The following is a 15,385-nucleotide window of genomic DNA, read 5'->3' as shown; positions in this document are numbered from 1 at the left end:
ATTAATATGAAATACTTTCATTATTAACTAAAAACAGCTTTTCCCCCACATACTGAAAGATTTTATTTTGTAAGTGTATATCGGTGTGTAATATATACTGTACTTGATTACACATACACCACATATGTAAAAACTGTACACACCCTATTTTCCCATTTTTATTTGATACAAAAGGTAATTATTAATATGCCCTTTTCCTAATCTTGCACTATTTTTGGATCTTACAAAATAAAATTCCAGTAGTTAAACCAAATTGAATTATATTATAGAATGTATATCATATTAGTCTGTTACATAAGGTTAGCTACCATGGCAAAGATCATTACTGACTTTTATTGTCAATGCATAGTTTTAGAAGGGACTAATAAAATGACAGAACATACCATTTACCAACACAATTTACAAATATAAATTTGGACAGCTTCTCTTATTTAGAGCCAAACCTTTCAAAAATATCCAATCCGTCCTAAATTAAAAGATATTCCAACTGATTTAAAATTCTAGATGACATTTGTCTCCTTTTAACTACTTCTACTTTTTAAAATGCTGTTGATTATACTGAAGAACATACTCCGTGAGTGTCACAACATTTGAAATATACTGTGATTAAAACAAGTGTGTTTGTGTGTGTAATTTTATAGATACACAGGGCTAGAAATACTTTTTCCCCCCTCCATTCTCTGCTATCGTATATAGGAGAAGGGAGCCCTACATTTCCCAGGCAGACCTAAAGAATTCCTGTCAATACCTGTGGCTGCCAAACATATGCACTATAATGCAATTTTAACAACAGTATAGGCCACACGTTTCACACATAGTGTACTAGGTTCAGAATATACAGTCCTGTGGAACAAATAAATTCTCCAGGGTCTTCTGTCAGAATGTGTAATGCTGTTCAGACACTAACTGTGCTTAATAGAACACAAACATCTTATTTTAAATATATATTTGATTTAAATTTTTATAGTTTATATATCAGCTTTTCAGGCTCTTTTAGTTGTTAATATGCACACAGATAAAAGAAAACATTAAATGTGGATTAAGGTACCAAGAATTTATCAACATCAAACCACCCCAGTGTTTTGCCTGCTACCCTTCTGAACCATAGTCAATAGATCTAAATATTTTACTGCACCCTGGCCAATTCATTGTTTGATGTTTAAAAACTCACCCAGAATCAAAGAAAATTTATTAAATTTGAGCCCTCAAATGAGATACTATTAGCTTTGAAAGTCAAGTTTAACTGCGATATTGATGATTCTCTTTTTTCTGTGACAAAATTCACTAGGGAAATCCCTGATGTCAAAGTACAAAAGCAGATTGCTAATACTGGGGAAAGAGGGCGGGGGGGGGGGGGAAGGAACAATGTATAATATGTAACAATGTAGGTATAATGCACAGCATAGTACGCATAGCGTAGATCCTTTTAACCCTATTAGTGTCAGGTGCTGAGTTTCACTACTGGGGCCTGACACTCACTGGACAATAAAACAAGCAATTTTTAAAAAATGTAGTAAATCATTAACACCACAACATCAGAAAGGAATGTATTAGTTCCTTAAATGTATGACTCCTGATACCAAGATTCCCAATTGAAATATTTCATAATTTTTTAAATCTTTTAGATAGAAAAGGATGCATCTTATTTTCAATTCGCTTGGACGCTTTGCTTAGATAGGATATGTAGAGCTTTCCTTTTGAGAAGTCGAGAGTTGTATATATTGTATTTGTCATGGTATAATTGAAATGCAGAAAACTGAAGTCTTATTTATTTACAGACCACATACGATGCAAACATCCTTATGCTGCTTCACCAATAAAGTCAGCACAGTCTTTCAATTGACCACCCATTCAAGGTGTGGGAAGTCATTATGGCCCCAATTCTGTAGAAGGATCCACACAGCTAAAATTTTATGCATTTATGTCTAATCCCACTGACTTTCAAGATTTTAAGTTGAAAGTAAAAACTGTTTTCTAAACCTTGAAGACTTTTTTGAGTGCTAGAATGATGGATCTGTACTCAGGAGGAGGTGTTTTATTTTATTGCTCTGAGGAAGTCAGTAGAATGTTTGCAAAGTGAAACTTTAAGTTAAGAAAAACAAAAATTGTGGAATAAACTGTGTTGATACAAAATTGTATAAAACAAAAGATATTTTTACTCACAGACTGCAGCAGAGGAAAAGCAAATAGTATACAATATATTTTTGTATAGACTGTTTCATAGCAAAAGTATCACAAAACACATGACAGCTGACTTGGATCTGTAAGTGTAACCACAGGTATGGATGTTTTGCCTGAGAAAGAACTGTAGCACTGAGTCCTTAAAAAAACAACAAAGAAGTCCACACAAATAGATTTATTACAATGACTAACAGTGTGCAAAACTGCTTTCACCATCCTATACAAGGAAAGGAATTTAGAGAGGGAGACCTCAAAAGCAAAAATACTCATATACACGTATGCTAGATTGCTGCAGGAACTTTGGACAGGTTTCTGGTTCTAAAAAAACAGTGTCATAAATGTGGATCCTGCTAAGACTTAGACATGCTTAACTTTATGTACTGTGAAGATTCCCACTGACAGAGTGGGTAAGTTAAGTACATGTGTAATTTTGCAGGATCTGGGATTTTTTTTTAAAAAATGGTGCCGGAAAATGGGTTAAAACTTAATGGATCCATAAAGCTCCATGAAAACAACAGACCATGAAAACATTTTTAAACAGTGAAAAATAAGGATTTACGACAGTCTGATTAACTTTTTAATGAATTGGAAGAGTTGGAAAAACTCAGTGTAAATACTATACCCACTCAATTTTAAATCAATAAAGCACTGATGAATTCAGATCAAAGGTAATACCAAGAACATAATATGCAATTAAAAGTTAGGTTGTGTGTGTAGATGAAACAGAGTTTAATGCACTAATCATTCATGTCTAGAAGTAGTGGTTAAAATATTGTGCTGGTCACAAGTGGAAATAGTTTTGGCTGCATCCTAGTTCCTATTTACCTACATCACTAACACCCTTGTCTCCCCACCACACAATCTGACATAACAAGCAATACCTGCTCAAGACAGACACAGAACTACATTCAAGGGTGTTTAAAGTCAAGGTTAAGGTGCACTTGTCTGTCTGTGGGCTTTAGTGCCACTCAGTAAATACGGCAAATTAAAGATTTGAGTCCCTTACTTTTGGCCTGATTCGTCAACACTTTCTTACAGGTGTAAGTGCTACTCTGCATAAGGCCTGCAGAACAGTCCTTTTATAAATACTAATTCACCTTCAATGTTTACAAGTAATGCCAGTGTGCTGTAAAACTTTTCGTTCTCTATTTTGTTTTCAATTAATTGTATAGATCTTCATAGCATATTGTACGTGATACCTACAAATCAAGGGAGAGAAAACCGTAATATGGTCTAGTGTAAAGATCTTATCTGTGTGACTAAGATGCTCATGTTACTCAGTAGTTAGGAAGCAATGAGAGAGTTGTGCAAGTCATTCCAAATAAGTGCCAAGAAAAAAGTTATACCACATCGTGTCTTCTGTACATGACATATAAACAAACATTTCTTGACACTTTTTAAAATAGCAAGTGGCATTTAAATTAAAAAAAAAAATCTAAACCTTAACAGCAGCATTCACAACCATACAATCAATTTAGCTGCATGGGGGAATGCCCACATCTCCCAAAGTCCGCACTGAATGAGATGCACATTGTGTGGGACAAGCCCACTTCATTTACTGTGGATACTGTATTGTGTATGGAGTCATTGCTTTACTCATCGTATGTCTTGCTTATAAATGACTTGAATGTGTATTTAGCATACACACAATACTAGAAGATTCTATGCATACACTTAAGGTTCGAAAATATACATATATATTATTTGAGGAATAGCAAGTAATCATGCAATTAACGAGGATATTATCATGTACATGGATCGGTGGACAGAGTTAAGTTTATATGAACGTTTTCTTTGGCATTCACAATAATTTGGGGAAACAATATACTTAGGTCTTAATTTACCAAGACGAACGCACACATCAGAGGTGTTCCCATTTAGGAGTATAATCCCTATTAAAAGCACAGAGACATACAGAAGAGATTGTAACAGACGTTGTCAGTTTATCATTTGTGTCGTTTCATGTTTTCTTTTCCTTTCTTTAATAATAAAATAGCGAGGGTTAATAATTGTGATTATTTTCGCTTGGTCTTGATGACGATGTCCCCTAAGGCATGTAAAAGTACTCATGACTGAACAGTGAGAGCCACACTTCCAAGTTGGTAGTACGAGAAACAGTCAGTCAGAGCTGGCCTACCATTTCTTGTTTCTCCAAACTAAATATTTTAAGTAACTTTTACAACAAAATTACTTGGCATCCAACAACTTAAAACTACTCCTTTCACCCCCATCAGGTTCAGGCAAAGAATACATAAGTATAATCTGGCAGCACAGCAGGCTGAGCCCAATGGCACAGGAGATATCTATGATGCCCTAATATAGTCTATACATAAAGACAGCTTCGGGAAGAGCCCTCAGAAATAACTTTGCACTTCAGCCCTGATAATGAGATTGACCTTGAGAAATTAATCTCACATTTGAGGAAGATCTGCAGCTTGAAGATGCCAAAGCTGCAAGAGAGAAAAAAAAAACACCCATAGACACATAATGAATTAGGGTTGTACAAAATCCTCTGTTTGAATCTACACAGGTTCCAAATGTGCTTTATGACACCTTTCCACACATCTCCAATTCGGACTGCTGCTGGGGGCCAAACCAGCTCCAGATCTGCTCTAACTTGAGCCACTGGTTAGACAATTCCAAGGAGCTGCTGTGCTGGGCAAGCTCACCAGCTAGGCAAACACTGTCCCTTCCATGCCCCAGCCCCGCACTGGGGTGGGGAGCATAGAACTGTCTACAACGGGAATCCTCAGCAACTCTAAGTCTCCTGTCTGTGCAGCAGCACTAAGACTTCCAGACTCATCTTGGTGCAAACTCCTCCCTGAATTCATGCCTACTCTGAGTCTTCACAGTTGAATGAGAATAGAAAGATTATTTGCATCAGCTGTGCTCCCTCTTCCCTTGATGCCATACAGCCTTCAGATCTTCCAAGCCCAGACAGTCAGTAACCCCCTTTTTCCATTTGCTTCTTCAATGCAGATATTAGATCAGACCTTATGACAGATCTGAGCAACTTCCCTCAACACCTGTGTGTGCAGAGGCTGATAAGGTAGCTGCTGGTGCTGAGGCAATCAGCTGGGACTGCCTATGACAGGCCTCCACTTCTTAAATCTTAAATCACCATCAGGGAGCTGAAGATGAACAACAGGTAAAGGGAGCTAATCAGATTGGAACTGGTGTTGGGAATGGAGCCAGCCAAGCTACACAGTGGCACAGAGCCTAACGAAATAAACTACACTAAAATGCAAGAAATCCTAACTTGACGAAATGGTGCCACACAATAGGGAGAAAGAGGAAGATGGTTCCGATCTCACTGCTACAGGTATTTGGGTATTTATTATCACAACGCTATCTTCTTACACAACCACTCAAATGAAGGAGTGTGTGCACAGCTCCAAGAGGGGCTGGTTTCTGGAGATTTTTGACTTGGCATAGAGGGTGCATGCATATCCCCTGAAGTAGGGGCCCCACTGAGAATACTCAGAGGAGAATTATAGTAATTTGATATCTTTGATATCTGTTAAAAGAACACCATAATTTCCAAATTAACATCTGGAAACAAATAACTTCTTAACTGAAAAACTTGTTAAAAATTGCTGTATATTATGCACATTAAGAGGCTCTTTTTCATGTTATTGCCATGCACAAACTACTCTTCCAAACACATAGTCACAATACAATATTAAAGCAAATCTTACAAGTTATTATTTAAACAACATGAATTGCTGGATAAACAGTAGTTATGTGATGAGACATGGCTCATATAAAACTGATGGATTTTTTTAAAAGCTAGGCAAAGTCATAGGATTAATTGTCAGAGTGAAAGAGTACAATCCTGTGCTTAACTAGAATTATAGTGCACACTACCCCACAAAAAATCCATGCTCTGTTGGATAAGATGTTAATTTGATCCAGACCCTCTTTAGCAAACACTAACCATTGTGCCAAAGCTATGCTGTAGTTGTGGGCTGTGTACTATAATATGTCCCCTATGAACAGATTTCAATGACCTTGGGCTGGAAATGAACCCATGTCTGGAGAAAATAATGGCTAACGCATTAACTAATTTCACAGTCCTCCACACAAGGATATTTCCTTACTTAAGGCAAACTACACAAAAAATCTTCAGACTTCCAAAAGAATGAAGACAGTCGAGCTCTGGAATTGGTGATTTAGATAAGTCTAAACTGAAAACAGTTAAGCACATGGATATGACATTCTGCAATGTCTTATCTTTAGTTTGTCAAGGTTTTTAAATCCCTCTTGAGCTGGAGTACCATTTTTAGCTTGGCTAGGTCAGAATGACACTGAACAATATGAATGATGACACACTAGACAGCTATATGGACAGAGTTGTCATCAGCAAACCAGCTGTGCTAACACCTGTATGTCCTGCACAACTGATCTTTAGGAACAAGGATCAAGACAGACAGATTAGTAGGGAGGGAAAACAAAAGCAATTTACAAAATGTTAAAATTAAGGGGGAGAGGTGCTAATTTGAAGAAAGGGGAAAGAGAAGAAAATAATATTTCGTATTTAATATGAACAGATACAAAATAGGATTGCTTGTTTCTTACTAGAATTCCTTTCCAAAGCCATTTGGAAGCTTTAAAATTTAATCTATTTCCTTTGTAATTTGTTTGTTTCACATGCACACTCATTTGCAATAGGTGTCAGATGAACAATACAGGAGACTGAAGTAAAGAACAGACACTGCACCCACAGTCGCAGTTCCTGTTTCCCCACATTTTCCTGCCAGTGTCTCTCAACCCTGTCCAGAAAGAACTACCTCTGGGGGGTGAAGTTAGTTAAGGCAAAAATTTTGAAACTTGAATTCCTAAAATTAGAGACCCAAATCAATACTTAGACTTCTAAATAATGTGGCTGATTTCCAGATGTGCTAAGCACCATGGATTTCATTTAAGTCAGAGGGAGATGGTGTGCTGAAGCTCTTCTGAACATCAGGCCACTTTTATTTAGAAGCCAAATATAGATTAGGGAGCCTAGCTATAGGCACTCAAGTTTGGAAATGTTGGCCTTTGTTTTCTGGCCCAGTCAATCCTCGGTCTAACTGGTGAGACTGACTGCACCATATCTGAAACGGGGCAAATGTTGGCTGGGCTTGCCAAATGAGGGCAGCTGTGCTTTATGGCCGGGGGAGGGGAGAAATGAGGTCAGAGACCGCTGCAAAGGGTGAACGGTGACACCCCCCCCAGTAATGTGAGGTCTGAAGGCTATAAAGGTGCAAGCCCTGGCCGTGGGAAGGCCCTTTGTTCCACGCATAGCAGACGCCTTGTCTCGTTTCCAGTTTGACAGATTTCGTGAGCTTGCACCAGGAGCTAGCAATGAACCCAAGCAGATGCCGCTGGCTCTATGGAAACCTCGGCATATGATGTAGTCGGTGGCATGGAGATTCTTGGCTCCGGGCACACAGTTGAGCTATGCAAGAAGTTGTTTTTTAATGAGTTCTTTCAATTTAAGGATCCAGAGTGCTGGTCACCTATACTGCCCACCGCAAAGGGTGGTTGTTGCGGTACCTGGTCAAGGACAACCCAGCTGCTCGTTCCCATTGACCATCCTGGCATGGTACAAGGGACAATGTGATCTTTCGGGAGAATGGGGCTTCACCTATTGGGGCTGCTATAAAAGAGGCCATAGGGAGATGTCTGGGAACCCAACTGAGTTGGGGAGAGGCAGCCAAGCAAATTGCTGGCACCTCCTTGTGTTGGATGTCCAGTGCAGGTACTCCATAGGGAAGGTATCCAGTGACCAGATAAATGGCCTGGTAAAGTACTTAAAAGGAGGTGCTGGATAAAGGAATAGAATGGGGGTCTGGGGGGAGGGTTGGGGACTCCTATGATTGGTACAGCAGGGAGCCCACTTAACCCTCCTACGAGGGGGGTGGATAGTAAGGTCCAAGCCATGGGTTGGCTGGGGGGACCTGGATGGAAAATGAAGGGGGGCTGGTGAAAGCCCCGGGTAATGATTTGAACAAACATGGATTTGCCTGCACTGTACACTTTATCTGCCAGGTACTCCCAGACATCTATATAACAAAGTTGCGGCCTGATTAAAATCCATATCAGGTGTCTCCTGTCCTTCTTTCGGTACACCCAGACAATGCCAGTGAGTGTCACTTGCAATGGGTGTTAGTGAAATGGACACTGTGAGCTGGATTGAAACCTTGCTGTAAACTGGATTTCTTACAGGCCATAAAACAACCGCCATAAAGTAAATGAATTTTTCACTACAGACTACACCCAAGGTAGCAGCCTAGCATTGAGGGTTCAAGACTTGCTATCACATTAGTAATTCTTAAAGCTATTCACAGTCCCACCTCAACTCCTCCTATCCCATTGTTCTATATTCAAAAAAATAATTTAGCATTAAAACATATAGTAGAATCTCACCCCTGCACACACATAGTTGCATTGATTTTCTGAGGAGAAAAACAAAAAAGGGTTAATTCGAGCGTCCCAACTTTAACAATGATTTTTTAAAAAAAAATTATTACAGCCGAAGGGTCAAAGCTTGTTCTCAGTTACGCTTATGTGAAACAGCCCAGTAAGCCAATATATTTGTCATTTAGTCTTCTCTATAAGTTCTCATCTAGAGACCTTTAATCTTTAGACAACAGTACACTTTTACACACTAAACTACAAATGTAAGGAATCACAAGAAAAAATATCCTGTTAATATTTAAACTAATCTACTTTCCATATACATAAAAATACACACCAGTTGTACAGAATAGCTGCTACTTTTTTTAACCATTCTTTCAGACAAATTGTATCCCCCATATGCATTATAAAAATAAATACAGTTAAAGTTAAAATAAAAAACTAGCAAAGGGAAAGTGAAATTAGGAATAGAGGACAAGGTGAGGAGAGATGTTTTCAAGAGAGATTTGAAAAAAAGACAGTTGATGGGTATAGAGCAGGGGGTTCCAACAACGGTCCTTTGGTTCTTACATGTGACACTTGAATATGACTGTTTTAAGAAGAAATGTGTATGAATGTGATTATGAATTGAAAATGTAATGCAAAAAGGGATTTTGGTGTGGGAGGAGAATTGCTCCTGAGTGTTTCATTAGCACAGGGTGAAGCTGAATGCAGGTTAAGTTGAACAAGCAGAACTTTATTAAACCTGTGAACTGCTCTATAGATATGGATGAGTTGCTTCCAGCCTAACTCCCCGCGTTCCCTTGTTCGCACTGGTGACCCGTGTTTGATCTCTGAACTGTTCTCAACATGCCACTTTAGGAAGGGCAGCTGGGTTACTCTGTTAACAGGTGTAAGAACCTTGCTGGGAGATGCTAAATGATTTCTGCTAACTCACTGTGACAGGTGCAGCTCATTAACCCATCAGGACTAAAGGAGTGGCTTCTCTGGACAGAGAAACCTAGGGTCTGGGCTTGAGCATGAGTTGTTTATTTTGTGTTAATTCATTAACAAAGCTAAACATCAAGAAGAGGGCAAGTTTTTGAGCCCACGCTGCCAATAGCAAGTGATGTTGGATGAGGGTCAGAACACCACCAACTTACAAGGTGCATCTGGGTTAAAAACAGTTAAGAGTATAGGGGTAGTGTTCACAACTTTATGGCCATGAATGGACTCATTGGGATGATTTGCCATGGCAGGATTGTGCACATGAAGTGTGGAAAGCCGGGATTTAGAGAGGCCTCAGAGAAGGGAGTTACAACAGTCACGTGGAGAGGAGATGTGAAATCAAGGCTGAGGATTTCAGCAGAGTTGGAGCTCAGCTATTGCTTTGGCTGGTTTTATGATTATAACTGGTAATTCAAGTACTGTGTTTATAAAGTTAGTCAGTAAAAAGAACAGGTTTAGCATGTGCAGTAATGTCCTATTACTAGGAAATATATAAAGTATTAATGAAATACGGTTTGTCAACTTAAATACAACACACACATTTATGCTAAAATATTTATGATCTTTTGAGGGGGAAATGTTTGAGAATTTTTCAAGTTTTTCATAATACAATTTTTAATATACGGTAGATTTTTAAACAAACTTCTTTAAAAAGTTTGTCAAGAAAAGTATGAACAATTACATTTGAAGAGAAGAGCAAGTGTTAAGTATAACCTATGAAAAACTTGATTATTATAGCATACACTTCACTCTGGTATTAACTTTTACACCAATGAATTGAAGTTGAAATTAGAGTTTAGGAGAATTTTGCTGATCAGTGCAGTTAAATATTTTTTTTTAAAAACTGTGCTAGTCACATTTTCCTATAGTTTATTTATTTAAATGAAAAATGGGTTAATCATGCCCTGGTATAGATGACCACTGTAAATACAGTTGTGGTTAATGCTATTTTGTTCCCAGTATGGAACGTCTTACAGTATTTCCAGTCCCAAGCATTCAAAAATTATGAGTCAGGCCTTAAAGTCATGTGGTTGGCTTAAAATCATGAGATTTTAAAAAAGAGCTTCTTTTTATTTGCTTTCTGCTTTTCATATGTTTGGGGTACACTCAAGCCATGTTTTCAAACTTTTTTCCACATGCACGAGGGTTAAAAAATTGCTTTTTTTTTTTTTAAAGGAAACCCAAGATTATCATGTAACTCACTTGATTCCAGTCCACAAGTGGGAGTTTAAAGAAAAACAGCAAATATCACAAGTCACATAGTAAACTTATGAGAGATGGCAACATTGACTTTAGGGTAAATTCTCTGGCTCTTCCACTTTCTTGTGACACTCCAGTCAAAAAGGATCAGTCCTTATTATGGACACAAGAAAGTTTTTTTATGTAATTGAAAAAACAAACAGTATAATATGCCACTAATATTTTAGATTAAACAAAGATGATTCTGTTATAAATTTTCCAATCAACCGTGCAAGACAGTTGTTATCCAGTATAAATAAAAACAAACAATGTATGACACATAAAAGAACAGCTACCTCAAACTCGGGGTGCCTTGACAAATAATTAAAAATGTAAACCAACACAGACACAAACAGTAGCCAGCCAACCAACCATAATCCACACAAAGAAACCAGTCCACAAAGCTCAAAAACTCTAACCCATTTCCCGACCCTCCAAATAATTTGCCTTCCACTGGGAGGATGAACAGAAAACTGCACTTCAGACCAAACACCAACCTAATAAAAGCAGACTTATCCAGAGCCTCAAAAGATACCTCCTAACCTGGAGAAGGAGGGCAGGGGGACTTTCAGATTATACAATTTTAGATTTTTTTAAAAGATAGATTTATCTAGTAAACAAAGCCCACCAATGCATATTTAAAAACTATAGTTCAGAAGGAACCCAAAATTCTATATGAAGAATTTTCAACATGTGTTGACAGCAAAAATGACAAAGGTTCTTAACATCTAAATGAAGGATAGAGGAAGGTCCATCTTATCTGTCCGGATATCAATAATACTAATATTTTAGGATTTGTTGAAAGAAAGAAAGATCACTTTCCACCTAAGTAATCTTTCAGAGTATATCACTTCAACAGAGCCCCCTCCTCACTGTTGTGTGGACTATGATACCAGGAGTTCTGCAACTAACTTGATAACTAACTGGGGTCTGATTTGCAGAGGTCCTGAGTATTCACAGCTGCAAATGGAGTCAAACAGGAACTACGATTTGAACATATAAAGTGCTGTATAATGCTCAGCACTTTAAAAAAATCAGGTCCTAGGTGTCTCAAATTAGGCATCCAAAATTAGTGGAAACTTTTAACCTTTGTGCCAAAGCTCTGTCCTTGCCTCCATGGGTCCTGTGTTTCCTGGCGGATTTTGCTAGCCTCAGAGGCTCACTGTGACCCTCTATTTAACCCTTCTCTCTCTAGGGACAAGGGTCACAGCCTACTGAGCCATTTTCATCATAAGCCAGCGAGGGAGGTGAGGAGAAGTTATCCTTCCTTGCACAGTCTCTGTTGTCTCCCAGTCTCAGTGATTAATCAGGGGGCAAATGGGGAGGGGGGGAGCCTAGGCCCACCCTCTACTCCGAGCTGCAGCCCAGGGATCCTAATAGTATCAGCTATGGTAGCTGACTTTTTAGAAACATGACATGTACAATTCCCTGGGCTACTTCCCTCACAGCAGCCCTCACTTCCTCAAGCTCCACTTCACCCTTACCTCAGGGCCTCCTTCCTTGTGCCTGATATGGTGTGTACTACTCAGCCTCTCCAACAGCACAACTTCCTCCCACAGCTCCTGACATGCGCCCCTCACCTGACTAACTGGGAGGCTTTTAACTAGTTTCAGCCAGCCCCGATTGGCTTCAGGTGTCCCAATCAACCTAGCATTTTCCCTGCCTTCTGGAAAGTTCTTAATTGGCACCAGGTGTCTTAATTGACCTGGAGCAGCTGCCATTTCACTTATCCTGGTACCAGGGATTTGTTTAGCCTGGAGTTAATATATCTATCTCCCACTACTTTTCTATAGCCATCTGGCCTTGCCCCATCACACCTTATTCTCTGTGCCTCAGCTCCCCATCCGTAAAATGGGGATAATAATGCTGCCCCCGCTCACCTTAGAGGAGCATTGTAATAATGAATTAATGTTTTTTTTTAAGGTACTATTGTGGTGAGTGCCATAGAAAAGCCCATGAGGAAATTTATAATTCTATCTTCAGAGCAGGGACTGAATAGTGTGCAGAAAATAAGAAATGGGGCCACACAGTGAACAGTGAGGATAATGCAAAACTGCATACTGATAGAGGCAGAAATCCTGTGAAAAATAATATGTGACAATGTAAACATAGGCTGTCCTAATGCTTATACACAAGGGGGCCAAAACCTTAATTCTGTTGTTTCCTAACTTTTGAGTGCTTGACTTTCCAATCATAACAACATTCTCTTAACATAGGGATGTCTGTGTATAATTAGTAGGGTTGCCAACTTTAAGTGCACAAAACCGAACACCCTTGCCCCGCACCCTTCCCCAAGGCTTCGCCCCTGCCCCACCCCCACTCACTCCATTCCCCCTCCATCTGTCACTTACTCTTCCCCACCCTCACTTTCATGATCATTTTCACTGGGCTGGGGCAGGGGTTGGGTGAGGGCTCTGATGGGGGCTGTAGGCTCCGGGATGGGGCCAGAAATGAGGGGTTCAGGGTGCGGAAGGGGGCTCTGGGCTGGGGCAAGGGGTTGGAGCATGGGAGGGGGCGTGGGTTCCTGAAGCGAATTTGGGTGTGGAAGGGAGCTCAGGACTGGGGCAGGAAGGGGTTTGGAGTTCGGGCTTCAGAAGGCAATTACCTTGGGCAGCTCCCCGGAAGAGGCGCCATTTCCCTCGGCTCTGAGGTGGAGGCACGACCAGGAGGCTCTGCACGGTGCACGTTGCCTCCACCCACAGGCACCGGCCCCACAGCTCCCACTGGCTGTGGTTCCCGGCCAATGGCAGCTGCGGAGCCAGGACTTGGGGTGGGGGCAGTGCATGGAGCCCCCCCATGCCACACCTCCACCTAGGAGACGAGGGGGACATGTCGCTGCTTCTGGGGAGCCAACTGGAGCCACGTAGGGAGCCTACCTTAGCCCCGCTGCACCACCGACCAAACTTTTAATGGCCCAGTCAGCAATGCTGACCAGAGCCACCAGGGTCCCTTTTCGACCAGGTGTTCTGGTCAAAAACCAGGCACCTGGCAACCCTAATAATTAGGTATAAGTTCAATTAGTGCCTACAGAACTATTAAGAGTTCCCCTTTAAGAAAAATAGGCTAGCTCATCCAGAAACTAGACCTACGAGTTCAACCCTTGTGAGTGATCAATTAGTGACAATTTGGAGCCTGAATACTGAACACTTGATGGCTGAACCATGCATGCTTAAATCAACATTACTGGACTCAGGTCCACACCTACTCCACCTTGCAGAAAATCTAGGTGTCTGAGGCCTTGTTTATAGTAAAGGGAAAAGTCGATCTAAGCTACACAATTTGAGTTACGTGAATAGTGTAACTCAAATGAACGTAGCTTAGATTTACTTGCCGCGAGGTTCATGCTATGCAATGTCGATGGGAAACACTCTCCCGTCAACTCCCTTTACTCTTCTAGATCAGGTAGAGTGCAGGAGTCGACGGGAGAGCGATCAGTGGTCGATTTAGCGGGTCTTCACTAGACCCGCTAAATCAACCGCCAATGTATTGATCGCCACAGCGTCAATCCTCTGGTAAGTGTAGACAAGCCCATAGATACATGATTTTCTAGATTTTCTGTTCCGTGCATCAAAAAAAAATTTTTGGAACATGTAGATCTGTGGCTGTTGCATAAGTGGGTGTCTGGAAACAATTAGTATCTCCATGGGTTAGAAGGTCCTGCTTGATCAAGAGGTAAGGTAATGGTGTATTGAACAGAGAAAGCAGGTCTGAAACCCTGCATCATTCCCTGGAGGAGAGATGGGTGGACATGTGCAGAGAAGAGAGACCACCTCTCACTAGTGCTATTTCACATTTTTCCTCTACTTGTAAAAGAACGCCCTTTTGAGTGCCCTGATAATAACAGGAATAAAAGAACTGCTTGCTTCTGTAGCTTGATTTGTATTCTATGTCTGCTTCATTTCTTCATCTGCAAAATTGGGATAAACATTTATACACCTCAGGGGTATGCTGTACAGATAAATTCATTAATGTTTGTGAGATGTTCAGACATCACAGTGATGAGGGCTACTACATTTCACAGACTTCCAGAGATAGGTCCAATACTTTGGCTTGGGTTTTCTGGGACAGGCCAAAGGACTTAGATTATGAATTATTTACAGCCATTACTATGATTTGCTGTTGTGACCGATACATCATAAACTAGTAACGTTCTCACTGATTCTCAGTCTTCATCAGGACACCCATGATTTCTTTCTACTCTATCAGGCAGGTGGCCCAGAAGGGGAAGAAACCTATTACTACTTGATAATTAGGAATTTAGGAGGTCAAGCAGCAGCAGAAGTTTAACTTCTTTTTCTCCTGTGGTGCAAAGCACAATGACCTGCTAGCTAAGTTGTATACAACTATAACTAACATAACAGGAAAGAAATAAGAAAAGGTACTGCTACTTCTCTCCTCAAAGAGAAGCCATGGTTCCAAGACCTGTTTTCTATAGCATCAGGAAAAGAACTGAAGGCATATGAAAGCATATCACTTATGCATCCTGCACCAAAAATTTGGAACCATGAAAGAATGGGCACATTGCACGCTTCCTAGTTGTTGGGTCTTGTGGTGTAGAAACAAACTCCCAAGACTG

The 15,385-nt window shown here is 40.2% G+C and overlaps 1 protein-coding gene across 2 annotated transcripts in view; it reads right to left on the bottom strand.

Annotated features, from left to right (window-relative positions):
• CCDC171 (coiled-coil domain containing 171) overlaps positions 1-15,385 on the bottom strand; it is a 235,024-nt gene that overhangs the window by 64,082 nt on the left and 155,557 nt on the right. The window lies entirely within an intron of this gene.

The sequence above is a fragment of the Lepidochelys kempii genome, chromosome 5 (assembly GCF_965140285.1).
Source record: "Lepidochelys kempii isolate rLepKem1 chromosome 5, rLepKem1.hap1, whole genome shotgun sequence".
Lineage (NCBI taxonomy): Eukaryota > Metazoa > Chordata > Testudines > Cheloniidae > Lepidochelys > Lepidochelys kempii.
The sequence above is the reverse complement of the archived record's forward strand: the minus strand, read 5'-3'. Positions and strand labels throughout refer to the sequence as shown.